Raw genomic sequence first — 21,067 nt, forward strand, 5'->3', positions numbered from 1 at the left:
GTGGCCATTGTGTCCCCTAAGATCACAGAATATCAGGGTTGGAAGAGACCTAAAGAGGTCATCTGGTCCAACCCCCTGCTCAGGGCAGGACCAATCCTCTGACAGATTTTTGTCCCAGATCCCTAAATGGCCCCCTCAAGGATTGAACTCACAACCCTTGGTTTAGCAGGCCAATGCTCAAACCACTGAGCTATCCCTCCCCTGCAACAGGCAAAGTTTTTGGGTGCGTCCAGAAAGAGGATTTTAAAGATTTCTCCCACCATTACATCACCATTTGTGCTAAAGGAGTGGGAGTGCTGAAATACCCCACCACCAGAGTTTTCACCACTGTGTTTTCTAGACCTAACGTGCTTCGGGGATATGTACTGTTTCTTCAAGTCTGGCACCAGAAGCCAAGCAGGAGTGCGGCTGAGGCAGGTTCTAGGCAGAAGAGAAGAGATTACAGAGAAGCAGAGACTGGTTTTAGAAACACGCCGTTTTCCTTAGTCTAATTCCATTAGAGTTTCCTTGTTCAGTGTTAGCAGAAAGTGTCGTATTTTGCCAATGTCATGTGTCACTGGACTCAGCCATTTACCCCATACCATCTATCTTACTCTGCAAATCCCTACCTGAACAGTTTAACCTCCGTATTCTCTTCACTAGGGCACTCCCCTTGCACAGACTCAGTTTTTGCTTTCTGTTTTTCCATGCCAGTCTGCAAAGGGAACATTAGGTAGCAAACAGCACGAAGGTAAGAAACATAAGACATGTCATACTGCTTGGACCCAACCCTGTGCTGAAATGGTTCATCTCAACGCTCGCCCTTGGGAAAGGACAGGGGAGTGCTATTTTGGCCTTCATGGCTATGTTTGCATCATTGCCTTGGCGACCAGCAAGAAGTTTCCGTAACAAGCCATGATTGGGGGAGCCTGCTGCACATGCGTATCCGTGAGACGGAAGCTGAGTAAGAACCAGGTTTAAAACAAAACAGGAAGCAGCCATCGCCCAGGATCAACGTGCTTGCTTCCAATCAATACTGTTTTGCAGCACTAACCTGGCTGCTCCTGAAGGGTCGGGAGGGCCATAGGTTGGTTTGTCTCTTTATATGCTGTGGGCCTGATTCTCCACTGCCGTGCACCCAGCATCGCCACCTGTGCCAAATGGACACCAAACACTAGGAAGTCAGAATGGGAGCGTTTTACACCCATTCTGCACTGATGTAAGCAATGGTGAACAGGAATAGAGCACCGGGCCCTGCCTATCCCACCCCCTACCACCAGCGCATTGTTCTTGCACTGAAATGTGGAGGCAGTGTGACCTAGTGGACACAGCACTGGACTGAGACTCAGACGACCTGGTTTCTATTCCTTGCTCTGCCACTGGCCTGCTGGGTGATCTTGGTCAAGTCACCTCCCCCCTCTGTGCCACATTTTCCCTACCTCTAAAATGGGGATGCTGTTGCTTTGTATAATGCTTTGAGATCTACTGATGAAGAGTGCTACATAAGAGGTATTAAGTGTCCCAACATGCTATAGAATGGCTTTTACTGTCTTCCTCAGGTTAAGATAAATGACCACTAGTCGGACATCTTTTCTGCAGCCCCTTCGAGATGTTGAAAACCAAAACAATGTTGTATCAGGTAGCATTTATATGGCATGTTTTCAGGCATGGAGCAATCTCTGAGCATAGACTCCTTCATATATTATGTTTCAATCCTAAAAAGCCCATTAATCCAGTTTTAGCTATGGACACTATGAAATGAAGAACTGAGCTTCTGATCTTTGAAGTATATTGAAGAATCTAACACTACCTGCCCATGAACAAAGAAGATAAGGTAAAGTAGACCAGAAATCCCTAGCTGCTTTGACAGAAGTTTTCGGCCGGATGGCATTTCGGACCCACCGAGGTGTCAGCGTTTACAAAGCCTTCGTCTGGCAAGTCATCAGGTTGTTTACCGACCAATACAAGGCGGGTCCCAAGCTAAGGATCCACCTTTGGATCACTCTTATTCTGTGCAGGTCTTTCAGGCTCTCAGTGAAGCCACTCACCACCCAAGAACCTGCCCTCGGTATCTAGGATAACCCTCATCAGCCACTCCTAAAGCCATGGGGGGGGCGCATTATGTTGCATCTGTTACATTGATTAGCCCCTACTCATGGAGTAGTATCGCTCAGGTCCATGGGACTCCTCACGGAAGTGCTTCCTCTACATGACTAAGCACCACACAATCAGCCTTGTCTAGGCTAAGCTACCCACTGCTCACAATGGCTGTGCACAAAGGGGCAACTCAACCAGCGAGCATCACAGGTTGTCATCACAGCTTCTGAAATGGTACCTGGGCAGGCAGTTCGCCTGGTCTATGTACTAAGCTGCATTTAGCACACGGCTGCCACTGAGCCTCAGGGAGATTTTCTTAATGCAGACAAGGCTTTAGTACTCCTCATATCAACCAAGGCCAATTACAACTCAGCAGCACTTGTCCTACTTTCCCTCTTCCACAGAGCCACAGAAAGTAGAAGTTAGAGACTGAGGGAAGGAAGTCCTGTAGGGTCAGCTAGTCTACCTCCCTGCCTCTGCAGGATGGTTCCCTAAAGAACGGCTCTTTCAGGGTTAGGAAGACATGTTCTAGACCAGAGGTGGGCAAGCTACAGGTCATGGGCCACATCCAGCCCGTGAGACTGACCTGCCCGGCCCTTGAGGAGCTCTCAGCTGGGGATGCTAGCCCCTGGCCCCTCCCTTTGCTGTCCCCCCCCCCCCACAGCCTCAGCTTGCCATGCCACCAGCACTCTGGGCAGCGGGGTTGCAAGCTCCTGCCAGGCAGCAAGGCAAGCTCCAGCCAGGCAGTGCAGCTGCCAGACATGCTGCCCTGAATGGCATGGTAAGGGGGTGGGGAGCAGATAAGGTGCAGGGAATCCCAGGGGTCAATCAGGGGACAGGAAGTGGTTGAACAGGCATGTCAGGGGTGTGGATAGGGGCGGAGCAGTCAGGGGACAGGGAACGGGGGGTTGGATGGGTGGGGGTTTCTGAGCAGGATAGGAAGTGGCAAATAGGAAGGTGGGGCCAGGCTGTTTGGCCTACCTGGCCCTCCATACAGTTTTGGAACCCTGATGTGACCCTCAAGCCAAAACAACCACCATCACCACCGCCACAAAAAAAAAAAAAAAAAAAAAAAGTTTGCCCACTCTGCTCTAGACCCTTGAGCCACCTGGACCCTTGAGCTCCACCCCAGAACTGTTGCCATTATTATTACTGGACAAGCCCTAGGAGTCCAAGATACAGAGAGTCGCTTTTGCCTTGTTTTGCGTTCAGTATTTCAAACAGTCCCCAGCTAGGAATTCAGGTGAGATCACAGCCTGCCCTCCTCCTTTCCCAGACCCCCAGTGTGTGTTGGCTGTCTGCTGTTAACGCCACTCACCCCCACCTTCCCACAGTTGATTCATCCACAACTCCAGCCCTGGAGCCACTTCTTTTCAAACTGCGCAACCACATGCTGGGATCTCTGCTGGTGAGAGGTTCTGTTCTCTCCTAAGAGCTCTAGTTGTTTCCCCATCACTGCCTGCTTGTTAGGCTCCTCCATCCCAGTGTTTTTCTTCCAGGCTAAGCTCTTTGAGGCAAGGACTGTAATTTATTATGTGCACATATGAGACAATAAATGCCCATCCTGGCTGGGGGCTTTGGGTGCTACTGCAATTTAAGCATTAACGAGATGACCGACCGACCAACCAACCAGTGATCTTGTCTATGACACCAGGCTCCCTCTTCCAGAAATGTCAGGCCAATCTCCTTGCACTCTGACAAATCTAGTTTAAAAAAAAAAAAAAAAAAAAAAGTGTCCCAACCAATGGAGTTGGTGCTATTTTCTAGCATCTCACAGCCCTCAAACAGATAAGCAATGGGTGTGATGTTTCCACTTCCTTTCATGTCAGGCAAATTCCTGAAGATACAGGGAAAAGAAAGTTTCATAGTAATTTCAATGCAAAAAATTTTCTGTTGTGTTCTAAACCTCTTTAGTAGTCTTGGGAAACTACATTAGATTGAACATCAAGCACGCTGTAGAGACATAAGCAACCAGTAGTCATAAACCAAGCTTCTCACTGGACTGTTTTTCCATTTAAAGCAGAACTACCTTCCAACCAGATCTGCTCTATGTTTCATGTAGCTAGAAGCCAATAATGGGAATATCCTTCCCAGTGTATCACACATTGTACAAACACCACACCGGCCCAGATCCCACATCAAGTGCCACATCTGAGGATCCTGTGCCTGCATCAGTGCAGGGACCGGGGCCCTATTGCGTACTGGGATCCCCATGGTGGAGTCCCAAGAAACTGAGGCAATCAAAACCTGCTTCTACTCACCAGCTGTTGATGAGGAGCCTGAGCTCAGTGTCAAACCAGGCCCCCTGCACAAAGCCCAAGTAGACTAGGTTTGCACAGGGAATTTCCAAGGAGAAACCAACTCCTCCTCCCATATCCACAGTGCCCGGCACAAGCCTTGGGGTGGGGAAGCAGAGCAGCTGCTACCAAGTCATGCACCATGTGAAATTAGAGCCAGGTGAGCTTCACCTGTCCAATGCCAAACTCTGATACAGCTCTTCTGACCTACCCCTCCACCCACACACCAAGTTGGCTAGGAACCTGCTCCCGTTCTCCATCTCATCTGCTCAGCCAACCCTCAGAGGCAGAGAGCTCCCAGACCCCACCCCACAGATTCTCACCCTGTGAGAAGCAGTAGAAGAGACTCAGAGTGACTCATGAGCCAGTCACAAGTGGCTCTTTGAGACGAAGACATCCCTCCTATCTGATACAGTGCCAAGTTACATCAGCCTCCATTGGCACACAGGTTCCTAGCCCCAGAATGTCCACCGGGAAGAAGTTTCTCTGCACAAGATCTCTAATCTCTGCTCTCCTGAGAGCTGCCACAGAGCAAATGAGGTCAGCCAGGAGATTACGAAAAGCAGCCAGAGGATGCACTGATTCAGCACATCCAAACCAGGCACACTAGGCAGTCTCTGGCAGTGCAGTTATGGAGCCCTGGCCACAAATAGAGCAGCACAGCCTCAGCTAAGCCCCTCCATGCAAACACCTCCTCCCTCCTCTGCATCAAATCCTCCCCAGACGTCTGCTCCCAAAGGTGCAGAGTTCCTGAACTGACAGGGAGAGAGATATCAAGCAAGCCCTGTGTACGAAGAGAGTACACAAGAATAGTAGTAGATACAGTGCAACATCATGCACAAACCATTCTTATCATGGCGTCAGGTAGCAGGGGACAGGTGATGTGTTACTCAGGCAGTTAACTCCTCCAAGACAGGGCACAGAGCTGATACAGTACATCATATCTGAGACTTCAGCGTCTCTGCATGCTCTATCCAGCAGAAATGCCTCTGACCCGCAGCCTAAGATGGCATGGGCTCTTTGGCACCACATCCAATGCTGTAAAACCAGTCGGCATCGGTGAACCAGAGATTAGCTGTGCAGGTTTCAGGGTACCTTTGTTTAGTAGATTTCTTATTTGCCAGAGCTCTGTGGTAAATATTGGGGGGGGGGACTGTTAGCAAAAACTGGCACTACCCTTATTTTGTCATAGCAGACAGACAAGTGCTCGCAGTAGCTATCAACATGCTATTGATTGCATGCCATCCATCTGGCTCGGGTTTCATCTGGAGTATGCATCCTTCAGTCCCACTGCATCTCCTGAGAGGTGCCGTTTCCAGAACATTTTATAGCATGCTTTTCTTTTGCACAGGCTTGTTTACAATGTGGACGGCTTTATGACTGGGGAAAGAAAATAACTTCCATAATCATGCATTACCATCAGCTCTCATTATTTACTCTTAATGATTTTACAGTATTTTAACATTAGTCCCTGAGAAATTTTAGTTGTCCCAAGGAGAATAGCTGCTTGTAACCATTTGCTAATTACAAGTATGAATGTCAATTAATTCATTTAGCTAATTATCCACTCTATGAGCATCATGCACCAAAGAACTGTAAAAGACAGGCATATGGTGATAGATTGGAAACAAGAACGTAGTGTGTGTGTCTGTGTATTCATCCAGTAGACTGGGGGGACATGTGTATGTTTAGTTAGCACGCCAGAACACCCCAGATGAATGTATTTAGTCAGTGTAATAGCTAGGGGAATACAACTGCTATAAACCATAATTACAGCATTATGCTAATTGTGCCAGAAAAGCATCAAACCTATCTTTGCAACTTTTGTTTGGAGACTTGAGCATAGGTCAAGCATCTAAAGTGTTTCTAATTGTGCTGCTGCCTTCAATGTGTGTGTGTGTGTGGGGCGTGGGGGGGGGGAAACTGTTTTCTATTGCATTTAGCAAACCTCTCGAAAATAATTACTTGTTGCTCAAACAAAACAGCCTAACCAGGGACAGTAAGTCCCTCACAAGCCTAATTCCAAAGAGATGTAAAAGTTAAAGTGGAAGGTTATGAGCTATAATTTTGCTTTATGTTTTTACATGGCATCTTGTGGGGTGGGGGGGCACGGAAGCATGCAACAAGCCTATAGGAAAAGCAACACCTCAAAAAAAATAAGCCTATTTGCTGCCCAAGATGACATGACAAATTAGTGTAAGTCTCAAAAGGGAAGTCATCATTACAAGCTGGTGTGCAACATTAACTGATGCATTAGCGGGGATGTGTTAGGAGATCAAAAAAAATTGATTCTTCCTCCAGCTCTCTGAAAGTCACAGGACAAAACTGCAAGTTTTATACTAAACCCGATCAACTCGTGCTCAATGAGATTAAAGTTTTCTATTAGAAAAAGACAAGGGTTTTTCAGAAGGAATCTCTAATAAAGAAAAAAAATAAGAAATCATCACACACACCAGTGCAGTCTTCCTTCCCTCCCCACATCCGAATGCTCCTAAACATTAAAGCAGACAAGGTTCAATAAATCACTCCTGTTATAGAATAATCACTTGTAGAGGGTAACAGATAGCAACTTCCAGATTGGGATTCTAAAGACTTTGGAAGGACTGGTACCAAATTCTGCCTGTGAAGTAACACTACTAGCCTTCAGTGGAGGTACTTGGGACTGATCCTGGCGGTGCTACATTAAAAGTCAAAATGTCATTAGTGCGGATTTATCTGGCCTTAACGAAAAGTTTGAACAAGGACTTCCAGAACTAGAAAATCCAATTCCATCTCATCCTCAGGTGAAGGTGAACTATTAGCAAACAAGCCGACTGCATGTGTTGGATCCAAGGTTAAAAAAAAAATAATATGCAGCTTGCAAAAACATTTGCATCTCTAATCAATGACCAGGAACACTAGTAAGAACGTTTCCCCAAGTGGGAATGAGCTCTCACATTAGAAGGTCTTTGACTTGGAAAAGAATATGAACTGCAAAGAACTGCAAAGAACAAAAAAATTTAAAAAAATAATGTTTTCTTAGGACTCTTTATACAATCCAGAAGAATAGTAAAAATAACCAAGTTGTGTTTGGGTTTTTACATTCACAATAGCAGGTCCTGATTGGGTAGCTTTGGAAAGACTTTTGGAGGGTTGTGATCATGACTTTGCAGATGGAAACATGAGCTCCAGCTCTGTTGGCCCCCGAGTGAGGGAGAAGGAGATAATGAATCCTAGAACGGAGTCACTCTGGGAAAGAAAAGAGGAGACAGAGTGGGATATTTCTGATCTAAAAGCAGCTAACTGCTGAGGACATTGCCAGACACTAGAAGGTGCAGGAAGGGGCATCAACTGGCTTTTCATTTCCTTTTGAGCATGGAGTTGTGTGAGACCAACCCATTGGGTCAGGTGACTGTTTATAAAGGAAGTTTCTTATCGCTCTCTGGAACCAAGCATGCAAAAGACCTTCATGGAAGGAATCTGTGGAGCCAGGAGCAACTCAGGGGCTGTTTAGTCATGAACACTACAAACCAGCAGATGGCTCCAGAACATGCAGTAGGATTCCAAGCCCCAGAGTCACCAGTGTGAAGCTAGATCATGAACAAAGGCCATTGCTATGGGGTGGCTGTCCCTGGTGTCTGCGAAGCGAGACATTCTCACGAGCACATGTCCATATCCCACTGGCCTGCGTTGGCAGTCTCAGTACGGAAGCCAAAGAACTAGCCACCACTGAATAGGGTCTCTGCCGAACTAGGTTTACTTGAGTTTTTAGTGGGATAACATGGGAAGCTTGTGCTGCTGCCTCCATTCCGCAGATGAAGAGGGAACACTGGAGTCTCCGCGTAGCAGCATGGTATAGTGGAAAAGGCACCCAGTCCTAGTGACCTACAGCAGGGGTGGGCAAACTACAGCCCAGGGGCCGCATCTGGCCCTTCGGACATTTGAATCTGGGCTTTGAGCTCCTGCTGGGGAGCAGGGTCGGGGTTTGCCCCACTCTGCACAGATCTTGGAATCAGTAGCATGTCCCTCCTCCAGCTCCTATGTAGAGGGGCAGCCAAGGGACTCCACATGTTGCCCCCGCCCCAAGCGCTGCCTCCATAGCAATGCTCAGAATAAAAAAAAAAAGTCTCTAGTGTCGTTAATCCAGCACTTTATACCAAGTTTTGTTTTGTTTAAGATTTAAAAAAAAAAAAAAAAAAAGAGACAGAACTCAAGTCTTGTCCAGAACAGTTCTACTTCCACCAGGCACAACTACTGTTAGATTAACCTTTTAAAAAGCTGCCTGCAAATATTTCTGACCCCCTACATCAGAACCACTGTATGTGGCATTACTCCTCTGGCCACTGATGGGTCTATAGATACTGTTTCACATGCCACAGCTTGTTTGGTTCTCTGATTTTGCAAGAGGGAAGAGCTGACTGAACAACTTTATTTGAAAAATACCCAGAAAGGCCAGGATCTCTTTGATACTCACAAGTTACTTGTGACTAAAGCCGATTACTCTGCATAAATTAAAACTCCTTCATTGCAAGTGCTGGAGCCGCGCTAACTACAGGGCAAAATATTGGATTTTGTGCTCTTGTGAAAAATGATCATTACTTCCCAGATGTGCTGGTTCTTCCGCGGTATCATTTGTCAGTGGGCTTCTCATGCAAAGAGATCGAAATTTAATGATGTCATGACACTACCGATTAAAATTATTAATTACTTTTGAGTGAAGACTCTGACCTATCGGCAGTTTCATTGCTTCTGAGAGTACGTTAAACAAGAACTTTTTTTGTTAAAGTCACATTCATTGGCTGAGTAGAAGGTGAACATAGTTATACAGACATTCAGATCTTTAATGAAAACCTCAAAATAACCTTCAGCAAGCAAGACAAAGTAAATTCTCTCCATTCCCAACCCAGCCAAGCACCACGCTGACTGCCGACTGCACTCATCATCCCAACTATATACACGTTACCTGGGCTGACTGCAGGCTTTGATTGAACCCAGGACCTAAAAGTATGAGCCTTTATGGCTTAGGCTAAACTAAGTCCATCAGCTGGAAGCAGCAACACACACAATTTTTACATGGATCAACCACTAGAGGCGGACAAAGGGTATGTCTACACTACCCACCAGATCCATGGGTAGTGATTGGTCTACTGAGGATCGATTTATCACGTCTAGTATATACGTGATAAATCGATCCCCGATTGCTCTGCCATTGACTCCTGTACTCCACCCTGGCGGGAGGCAGAAGCAGAGTCTATGGGGAGTGGCGGCAGTTGACCCTGCGCTGTGAGAACGGGAGGCAAGTCGAGCCCAGATACCTCAACTTCAGCTAGTCTATTCTCGTAGATGAAGTTGAGTATCTTAGGTCGATCCCCCCCAGTGTAGCCCAGGCCAAAGACACTTTTCCGGAACTAGCATAGGTTATATGCAGCAGAACCAAGCACAGCCATCCTCATCCTTCACACAGAGCTGCAGCCTCGGGAAAGAGTCCCATCAAGAGAAATACAAGTTGGCCTTTTCAACACAGTATAGAGCCAAGGCACATCCGCGTTCACTGGACGGAATCTACTCGGATATGCTCACTGGAAGCTGACTTGAACTGCAGCATCCAGTCAGCCAGGCCAAAACATTTCAAGTGTGGGTATTCAAATCATGCAACTGACTCTACCTGTAGCATCTCACTAAGTGGCCTGATTTGCAGAGATACAACGCACTGAAGCCACTGGCTTGAGTACCTAGATGCTGCAAGGTCAGGAAACAAAGGGATTCACAGAGAAGTTTCATTTAGCCGATTCTTTGCATAATGCTGAAGGTAGCCCATTTGTTCCAGTCGGAGCCAGGGTCCTCAGTACATCTGAGAAAAGCCAGGCAACACAGTGATGTCTTCACTCAGAAAAGAGGGTGTGCTCGTAATGCGAGTTTGCTAACAGCAGGACTAGATAGAGTTAAGATAACTATGGGGAGTCTAGCCTAACTCGACTTGCTAACCCATTCAAAAGTTGCAAGTGGCCTTATCTTCACTAGGATTTTCCCTTATGTTAGCTTAGCTAACATAGTTATGAACACACTGTTTCTCCTAGGGATACTCCTGGGGAAATTCTGCGGGACTTCATGTCTGCAGAAAATGCCGCCCACCCCCCACCCCCCAAAATTCCTGTGCTTTTCCACAGAAGATGGCAGGGAAGCAAAGGGAAGCCATGTGACATGGGGGGACGACCATGGCTCAGTTTGTGGGGGGATTGCTCCCCAGAGGTGAGGCATGAGGGGGTACACAGGGTTACCTGCCACCACCATCCACCCCTTCCCCCCTCCGCATATCTGCAAGTGCAGAGCTGCCCCCCTGAAGGGGGCTAGTCTCAGCTCTGCTGCAGCTGAACACTGCCTCCTGGGTCCTAGTGCCAGTCATACTCCCCTCCTGTGTGCTGGGAGCTTCCCTGTCTTCTGTGCAACAGTGAGAACGGGCGCCAACTTCCCCTGTTGCCGGTGGGTGCTTGTCCCTCCCCTGCACCACCCTCACCCTGCCCCGATTCCACCCCTTCCTCCAAGTCCCCACTCCTGCCCTGCCTCGTCCCCTGAGCATGCTGTGTACCCACTCTCCCCCCCCCGCCCCCGGAAACTCTTAAGCACCACCAAACAGCTGTTTGGCAACGGGAAGTGCTAGGAGGGAGGATGAGGAGCAGGCACGTGGGGGGAAGGGTGAGAAAGAAATAAGGGAGGGAGCTTGGTTGCCGGCGGGTGGAGCACCCACGGAATCGGCACCTATGACAGTGAGTGCCTGTGGTGGGGCCTGGCTCAGTAGGAGGGGATGAGATGGAGAAGAAAAGGGGTTGGGGGAAAAGCAGAGGGAAGTAGGAGCCCAGCATGCAGCTTCCCCTTGGCAACAGCTGGGGCTTCCCCCGACATTAAGCAGGCTCACCAAACTCTTACCCTGACAAGCCCTACTACCTACATGTGGGGGCCCCCTCCGACGAGCCCCCAACCAGCTGCACCTGGACCCCCAGCCCCTTGACCCTCCCCTAACACCCAAAACCCCCTGCCAAGCCCAAACCATCTTCACTTGCAGAATTCCACTGCCCCTGCACCCAGAACACACACCCCCGTGCATCCAGTTCTCCCCTGAACCATCCGCACCTAGATTGCCCCACACCTGGAGCCCCCACCCCACTTGGATCCTGCTGGACTGAGCCTACCCACCCACACCTGGTGTGCCTGCCACGGGTGCTGGGCACCATTGAACCAAACTGTAAACCCTGTATATGATGGAAACCACTTCAAGCTGGGGATGCCGCAGCACCCCCAGCACCTATACACCTGGCACAGAGGGGCAGGGCCCCAGAGTGTTTCTGGGGCAGGCCCAACCCTTGCATTGTCAGTGTCAGGTGAAGCCTCAGAGTCCCTGTACCAGAGGAGGTGGGGACTGCTGTAGCCACATTTATTCAACAAATAAAACGTGCAGAATTTTAAGATATTGTGCACCTTTTGGGGGTGAGGGGGGCACACATAATTCCCTCAGAAGTATCGTGAAAACAAGGCCTTAGTTAGGCACTTCATGCTGCTGTCCTCCCTTTCCATAGAATTTAGAAGAGGAAGATTCAGATGGTTTCCATAGCTATGAAGTACTGAGGTCACACTTTGCTGTCAGGAATCAGGGCCTGTAGCCAGTCTCTGGGCAACCTAATGAGTGCAGCTGGCCTGCCTAATTGGCTACAAGGATCAGCAAACCAGCTCTAAAACCCAACAGTAGTTGCCAAGTCAGCTTATTACAAGCTACTTTGGGCTGTTTTCATGCAGTTGCAGCCCACAGTTTTTTCTGCTGGTCCCTGAGGTGTGCCTCCCACCCCTACCCTTGGGGTTCACCTCTCAGTGTTTTTTGCCGCAAACCCCACCCAGCAGTATGACACATGGTTTCAAATTCCCCCCTCCCCCTTAGTTCTTGCAGTTTTCACAGGTTTTGCCATCCAGACCAGTGGGACTGGATCGAAAGCTGCAGCAGCAGTTCAGCAGCTGCCCAAAATAGGCACGCCTCCATGGGGGCACCGGGACTGGTGCACCCACAGAAAAAAAAAGTAGTACCGTGCTCAGCACCTACCAGCCACCCCGCAATCAGCTGTTCAGTGACAGGCAGGAGGTGCTGCCGAGGGAGGGACAGAGAGGAGCACAGTGGGAAGGGGAAGAGTGAGGGTGGGGCCTTGTAGGAAGAGACAGAAGGGGGCGAGGCCTGAGGGCATCCATGCAGAAGGAAGATAATTGTGCCTGTGGCCCAGAGCACTCTCCCACAGCTGCAATAGCTCCAGCCTGGTTGTTCCAGCTCTGCCCTGCCTCATGCCAGGTAACCCGGTCTCCAACTTGGATTCCTGATGGCCGGCTGATCTTTAAATCCTTAGGACTGACTCCTGGACTCCAGACAGTATTCTGTGCCTGTACAGTGCCTAGCACAATGAGGTCCTGGTCATGATTAGGGGTCCAAGGCACAACAGTAAAAGCTCTCATGCCATGCAACTGTGCATCACTATTGTAATTCATAGAAGACACACGCCGGTCATCCAGACAGATGCGTCAGTGCAGGGCTGTTCCTTTTTGTGTTTTTAATCTAAGGTTCAATCTAGTTTTTAAATGTCCCAAATGATGGGGATTCTAACACTTCCCTGGGTGGTGTCTGTGCCAATGTCCATGGTTCTGTCCCACACTCTACTCCAGGGCAGAAATAGGTTTTTGTGAGGATTATCTAGCTTTTTGCAAGTGAGCCATTATACTTGCACTGGAAATCATGTGTTTCTCACACACGTCAAAGGCTAGACATAGGCACTACCAATCACCTGCACTTCTAAGAGGTCACTTTACACCATACTGTTACTCCCCAGCTGCAAGAACTGTAGCTACCCACAGAAAATGGTCTTCAGCCAACCCCCCCTCCTCCAAAAAAACCCAAAAACTATGGCTTGGAAACCTGATTACAAAGTGTTTTATACTGTTTTTAAAGGCTCATGATCAAAGGGGGAAACCTACTAGCATGTTAGCCTAGTAAATCAAAATCTTGGGTATTGTAGAATCAAAGAAGATTAGGGTTGGAAGAGACCCCAGGTGGTCATCTAGTCCAATCCCCTGCTCAAAGCAGAACCAAAACCAACTAGTCTGTGCTAGCCTCTGAGACATCTGCATTTCTCATGGAGATGTGAATCCTTACCACCGCATTAATCCTCCTGCCCCACCCTGCATTCCCAACCAATCACGCCTTGAAATCCATGGAGCCTTGTCTCGGAAGCATTGAGCAGCCTCCAGCAAGTTAGGCAACAGATCCAGCTAGCAAATTGATAAGAGCAACCTTCCCAGTCTGCTGGCACACACACTTATACTTTTGTATCACTGCCTACAAAAAGGCACCTTTTCCTTGCTATCAATGCATCTTGGACTCTTTCAGAGCCAGTACGACATGTTTTATCACTTTTTTCCAACGTGTGCCAGATACAACAGGAAGCCTTTGAAATATAAAAATTGCTATTTCCCCCACCATAGCAAGGAAGGCTAGATTTTCAAAGCTAGGCATGTGTAATTCCTCTCTCACACACACAAGCCACTTCTCATGCTTGACTTAACTTCCATATATCCTGTGTGTATATGGTATTTACACATGCCAATAGCCAGCAAGGCCTAGCTAACCGCAGGCATGCAGAAATACCCCTCTGGCACGTGCTTATCAGTGTTTATACTTGTAAATTGGACATGTGAAAATGCACAAGCATAATTTCACACACTTCAATTTGCATGCCTGAGTCAGGCTTGCAACCAGCTACTCTTGGCCTCAGAACGAGGCACTAGTGACCAGCATCCACTCCTGAGCTAGTCTCTAAAACCTTCAAGCAATAACAAAGCTGAGCTGCCACACAGTGTGCCTTCATTTGAGGACTAGTCTATTGATTCTGCCCATGCTTTCACATGCTTGTGATTAGAATGGTTACATTAGGGGACTGGCTGGCATATGGCGCGCTTTCAATTTGCAGGGGGTTTGTTTTAGAGAAGGGAAAGCCTAGACCAGAACAAGAGTAGCGTCTCCAGGAGAGAACACAACGTGTCTCCTCTGTACAGGCTGCAGCTGCTTAGAGAGCAAAATGGCTGCAGCCTCTATAGAGTGCTTAGAAAGCTAAGGGCCCAGAAGACCAAAAAAAACAGACATTAGTTCCACAGCTACATGTGCCCCGAGGTGTAGTAATAGGAGACAAAGCCGTTCACCTGCAACTTGAATCCAGCCAAACAAAGACCTCTCCAGTGGTTATCCGATAGCAGCCTGTTCAGGGGCATCTTTTGGTGATCTCAGTCCAGTTCCTGGAGCACAAGCGTTCACATCATAAAAATCCACCATTTCAGTCAGGCCCACTGGGGGCTGTTTTCAAGAGGTGAAGACCCCTTGTGGACGTGAGGCAAGGGGACCATAAAGACTCAAGCTATCTTTTCACCTGTTGGAGTGGGGTCCCACCCCATGGCGCTGTGATGTGGGTGCACCCTGCTGGCTGCACAGAGCTGTCAATCCTGTAGACTTCACTGGCACAACATTTATTTTAAAATGAAAACAAAGGGAAGGAGGAGTGAATAACTTTAAAGCCTGGGCCATATCTGTCATGCCACCCCTTCAGCAATTACATACTCTGATATGTTCACAAACACCAACCACACAAGATAGCAGGAGGGCTAATTTTTCTTTAGCGGCAGGGGGAAAATTCAATTACAAGGTAACCTGTTTTTCCAACTCCTCCATTGATATTTAATTTTCTAAATCCAGATCTCCTGCCCTGCAATGAAGAAAAAAATAAAAGAATTCATTTGACATTTAGTCAGAGCTTGGATATGTAAAAAAAAGTTTTAGAACAAAAATGGAGGAAACACGCAGTTGGTTTGAACACTCATCACTGAACAACATTTCATCCGTGACAAAACTAAACTACTTTACAGCCAGAGAAGACGACACATGCGGGGCTGCAGTTTCAAACATCTGGCCATTCTCCATCACCAAGTCCAGCCCACGTCCCCATTCCTTTGTGGAAGGCGAGAAGGGTAGGAGAGTGGGAGCTAACGCACAGAGCTTTCTGTAGTTCCACCTTCTCATTGGTGACTGATCTCACAAAGGCAGAGCACGCAATACGCTCAGTTGGGCTGCATCAGCTGGAGGCCAGAGACCTTCCCCCCAAGCATCATGTGGCCGACACCTCCATCAATGGATGAGCATCACAGGGGCTGCCTGTGGGGGAATCCTCAACTGTTCCTGCAGCACCACCACTTTTCCTTGCATTCAGCTCCAAAGGAGGCTTGCAGAGCAGAAACAATGGAAAGGGTCAAAGACAAGGATACAGTCAAAGTCTACAACACTTTATTCTGTCCTTAACTAGTGTAGGAGCTGTGCTGCCTGCTACTGGCTGCAATCAGCAACACTCAACTGTGTGTCATAGCTCCTCAGCCATTAGCAGGCTTTTGGGCCCACACTCTGGTCATATGCAAAGCTAAGTAAAACTTGAAAGTGCGCGCACAGTTACATGCTCCCAACTGCCAGCACCAAACAAAGATTCTCCCCTAGCTCAAGTAACACAGGGCCAAAGCCTTTGGAGCAGAAGGCTCAGTGTTCTAGCCCTGCTCTCACCACAAAGTGACCATGGCGGGCAGCAGACAGGCAACTGTGGGCCAGTTCCTTTTTAAAAAAACAAAACCACACCCACCTTGGAATCATTTACCAACATCAGCCCTCGGCTCAGCTCCAAGGAAGACCAGGGAACTAAAGTGCCTCCAGATAGAAACAGGAGGTAGTTTGCCCAATTCCATTGCCATCTGTGAAGGTGACTTCACCCAGATCTGCACCCAGCCAAAGAAAAAACTCTACTCCATCTCAAAAGCCATTGGGAACTCTGAGGCAAACTGGGCTGCCTGATAGGCTTTGTTCTCATGTTATTACCCAGAATGCTCTTCCGCCTCATTAACTGTTACAGCCGTGCTTCTGCCATAGTCCATGTTCTAGGCCGGAAGCAAAAGCTTTTGAGGGCTCTGTCTGCACCACTCCTGAAAAGCTTTGCCCATGTTTGTTGCCATGGCTTACGCGATGCTGAGCACCTACATCTCCCATGAGTGGGAGTCAGTCCCATCAGGATCAGGCAATTAGCTTCCAGGCCTGTATTGTGGAATCAAGTACAACTGTACCCTGAAAATCCCTATCAGTCTGCCTTTCCAGATAGTTCAGTACACTTTGGTATTCCAGTGGATTCTCTGTGAGCACTGGCTACAAACACTGGCCAGCCATTACCAGCCAAAGTTCATTACACATTCCTCAAGCAGACCATAACCAACTGATTTTTAAATTGTTCCTTTATTTTGTTCCTAGATTATTACATTTTGATCTCATAAAAGACCCCGAGTTGTACCTGAGTGCTCCATTTGGGAACTTGTATTTCAGTCCCATCAGTCTGGGGAAAAGTAAATGCTTCCTCTTTTGTTAGAAAGAGATTACAAATCTCAGCCAGAAGCAGATGCTTTTCCCAGTCTCCTCTACAAACAGCATCTAGGCACCACGTTAAGGCAAAACTCATCCCCCTCCCCTTCCTGGAAAACAATAATGGAACAGAGATCAGCTCAAACCCACTACCTTAGGGGTTCCTCCCTCAGGAATGCTCAGCTCTCACTCTAGATCCTGCTCCTCAGAAAGCCTCTCCCATCTCCCCAGTTATCCAGGTGAGTTAATGAGTCACCTGCCTCATTGACCCAGAACAACCCAAATTATCCTTTTTCATGGAGGATCAACCCATTAATATGACATTTCAAGCAAACACTGCCAGCCTACTGCACACAAAAGAGTCCTGCAATCTCAACGGGATTACCTTAAACCAAATGGGTATGGAAACCAACATCACTGCTAGTGGTCCCCCTCTCCAAAGTCATGTTGTTGGGGAACACCATGGGAAGCTTGCAGGCTACACACCCTATGGCTAGAAGGAATTGTCACATGGGTCCTTTCACCAGCTCTGAATTCACTTCAAACTATGCAGGTTCCAGGCAGGAGAAGAAGCCTCAACAAAAAGACTGTGAGGAAGGGCTAGACCTGACCTATGTTAGAGTGAAAGAGTTTTTCCATCATTAGATCAAGCCAAATCCAGCTCAGATCAGTAATAATCTGAAGCAGCTATCCAGTGCTGCTCGTTTTGTGGCCTATGTGACATGATTTCACAGTCTTGCTCAATTGCCTAGCAAAAAGGTTTCCAGATCACAAAATATGGATCAGCAGGGTTGTCAGCATTCCCAGCAAAGAGGTGAGGGACTGAATGAACCTTTGTGCAGGTTAAGTGGGATAACACGTGGATAAGGGAAGCTTACACACAAGCCAAAGAATAGCACAGGCAGCAAACAGAAGAGTTCAGCCTACAGGGCTGTCTCAGGCATCTCCAGGACAGATTAGGCAGGAGAGACTTAAATCCCCTTACTCCTAGGTAGTCTCCAGGTTAGGACAGAGGCCTTTCAACAGGAGAGTTTGCAATGCCATCATCCATGCAGTACCCTCCACTGTGGGCCAGTGCTTTGCATATATGCTAATTTTCACACAAGGCAGAGAAAAATGCATGAAAAAAGTGTATTTTCATGCCCAGATTGCATCCAAAATTGGGGGGGGGGGGCAGGAAGAGGGAGGAAGACACTCCCAGGAAGCTAACCCTCTCCCTGACAAGTGCAGCTACTTCTTCCCCTGGACTACTGTTTGGGCCCTCTCTTCGCATGCTTTCTGCCATCATGCCTGTGATGATACGCTGCTCCCGAGCAATGAGCCAATTCACACTGGGCTATTGCCATCTCCCAGACCAGCTCCTCTTCCCTCCCAAGCATCTTTCCATTTCAACATAAGCTCTGAGCATCTAAGTCACCACTAGAGACTATTTCCAAAGAGAATACATTCTTCTGTACAGAAGATGCCTCCTACACCTGCCCCCAGCTTTCCAGTGCTTATATAACACTAGCAGAGGGACAAAGATTGCTCACCAAGGCATGGGGATTAAAAATGCCTCCAAATTACAGACTACAACCAGGCATGGCAAATGGGCTTGATCATCCCTCATGCCACATAACCTCTCCCACAAACAGACCCTCCCAAGTAGGTAAAGTCCTCCCTTTGGGAAAGGAACTGGTTGTCGTCTGAAGTATCAGGAATATGCCTCCAGGGGGCAGTGTTGCTCTGAGCGTCTGAAGCTAGCCCATGGCGAATTCTCATGTTCTCAGGATGTTTTTTCCTCCCCCCAGCTCTCCATCCTTTTCCTCCTCCCTCTTAAGTGCCAAATGTCATCCTCAGGAGGAATTAGCCATCGCAAAAGCCCTAGGGAGGAGAAGAGAGCTGGGAATACAGAGAAAGTGTCAGGGTCTCTTAGGCAGGGCATTACACTTCTCAGCTTCCCTCTCCCCATCACACCAGGCATTCATTTGCAGCTCCCAGAGCTCTGATCCACTGGGGGGGAAATCTAATTTCCACCCTTCCAGATATCTGGTGCCTCCTCCCTTTCTTTCTTCTACGTTTGCAGCTTAATGTGCAATAAAAATAGCATTGACCCACCAATGCAGCTGATTAATTTTCGCCCCCCCCCACAAGATATCACTACATTCCCCTGGCCCCCCATCCCACCCAAATCCCAACCACAGACCTCTCTGCAGCTGTGACGGTTACTTGACAGAGGGAGGGGGTCAGAATTGGATTTTAAATATATTGCAAATGCAGTACAAGCATTTTTGGACGGGGGAGCTGCCTTAGAACTGGTCCCGAATTGAAGGAGTTTCCGTGCAAGAGGAACCAAGATTTGGCAACTGCCAGGGTGATCTTTGCACTTGAGATTCACCTAACCCCGCCCGGAACGGGGGACAAGGAGGGGGGGGACGTGTTAATTTTTTATTTTTATTTTTAATTAAAGAGAGGATGGGAGGAGGACGAGAGCAAATAAGTTTTGCATCTGATTGCCGAGGACAACTTAAACCCACCAAACCAAGCCACACACACTATGTTTAATTGAAACCATCTCTGCAGTGGGAAAAGCCAGGACCCTTTCCCTCGGTGTCTTATGAAGTCATCATAATAAGTAACATGCAAAAGAAGGGGGGAGTGGGGCTGGGAGGGTATCTGGGATAAAATGCCGCAGATAGTGGGTCACCGTTTTGATACTATGGTTCCTTGATCTGACCAAAACATGCAAGACAGCAGCGGCGACAACAACAATAGATCAAGCAGCAGCAGAGGAAATTCCTTCCGGGATGGACAGAGCAGAGGGAGGAAGGTTCTATGGATGGAACGCTGAGACACCGGGTTCCGCCAATCAACAACCAGCAGCCAGCAGTTTCAAGATGCCCCTTCTCCCCCACCTCCCCCCCTTTTCCCTTCTCTACACAAGAATTGCTGAGACGTTTCCCTACACACGTCTGTGTAACCCTAAGAGTGCTGCTGCAGTAGAGACTTGCTTTCTCTGCACACCATCAGCATTGCTCAGCCCCCAAGCTGCACAAGTTGGAATGTTTTAAAGGGCATGGATTTTTCCAACCAACCATTTGGTTTTATTTTATTTAAAATCATGGTTTTGCAACAAAGGGGGAGGGGAGTTTGGCCATCTCTAGCTCTAGGGGTTATTATATAATAAGTTGTGTTATTGATATTGTCAGCCTTGGCCAAGGCACCAACAGCACAGATGACTTTGCTACATCCAAGGACAAAAAAACCCACCACATCTTCATAACCAAATATGAAAATGAATCTGCAGAAATGTTGAGTCAGAGAACGAGCTCAGCCCTGACAGATTTTAGGGGTATTGTTCCACTAGCTGGCAGCTTAAAGAAACGGCAAGACGAACTTTCAAAACAGACTTGGGTTTTAACTTACATCACTGCTGTTTTGTACCGTGAGTGATTCGGGATCAGCGATCATTCAAGAATCCATCGAGTCAGACATAACCAAAAAGGAACTAGACTGGAGATGGGGGAGAAGAACAAAAAATCCAGTGTATTCTAAAACACTCTCACGAGGATGACACCTTCTTTAGCCATACTGGACACAGAACTTATATTAGGCATATGTTTAACAAGAACTATTTGTACATTGACAGTGAACTTAGTATGAAAACAGTGAGTTGCACACTAGGGGCATCCCCTAGTTCTCCTGGTCTTTATAAATTAATGAAGATAATTTATTAATTATGCACTGACAGTATCTGCAAGCAGATTGCTGCGTCTCTAGGTACTCCATAAAAACCCTTCATACACTAAAGCTTTTTCTTTTTCTGGAAGCTCCAGAACTTCAAGGGCCATATGTTTTCCAAGAAGGGAGAAATAAAAAGAAACATTTAAAAGATCTTTAACTCAGTCCCAGTCTAGAAACTGGCTGAAACAAAGAAGTGTCCATAGAGTTGGATACTTCAGTACATTATTAGTGGTTTGTCTAACAACACTAAGGTTCCTAAGGCTATATATGCAGCTGCTATAGTAAACAGGAAACTAGCTGTAGCATAACAGGCAGTTTTATGCTTGCTCTTTTCGGCCAATTGAAACATCTAGGGTTTCTGATTTGGGGATAAAAAGTCCATTTAAAAAAGGATTTCCCTTTGGAGTCCAAATCCTTGTACATCCAGATCTTCCACTGAAATTAATTTGCTCCAAGAGGAGTTTTGGGTAAGCAAGAAAATGTTAGTACCTCCACTATCCCCTATGCCAAAAATAAATAAATAAAATAA

Source organism: Gopherus evgoodei, chromosome 8 (assembly GCF_007399415.2).
Source record: "Gopherus evgoodei ecotype Sinaloan lineage chromosome 8, rGopEvg1_v1.p, whole genome shotgun sequence".
NCBI classification, from domain to species: Eukaryota; Metazoa; Chordata; order Testudines; family Testudinidae; genus Gopherus; species Gopherus evgoodei.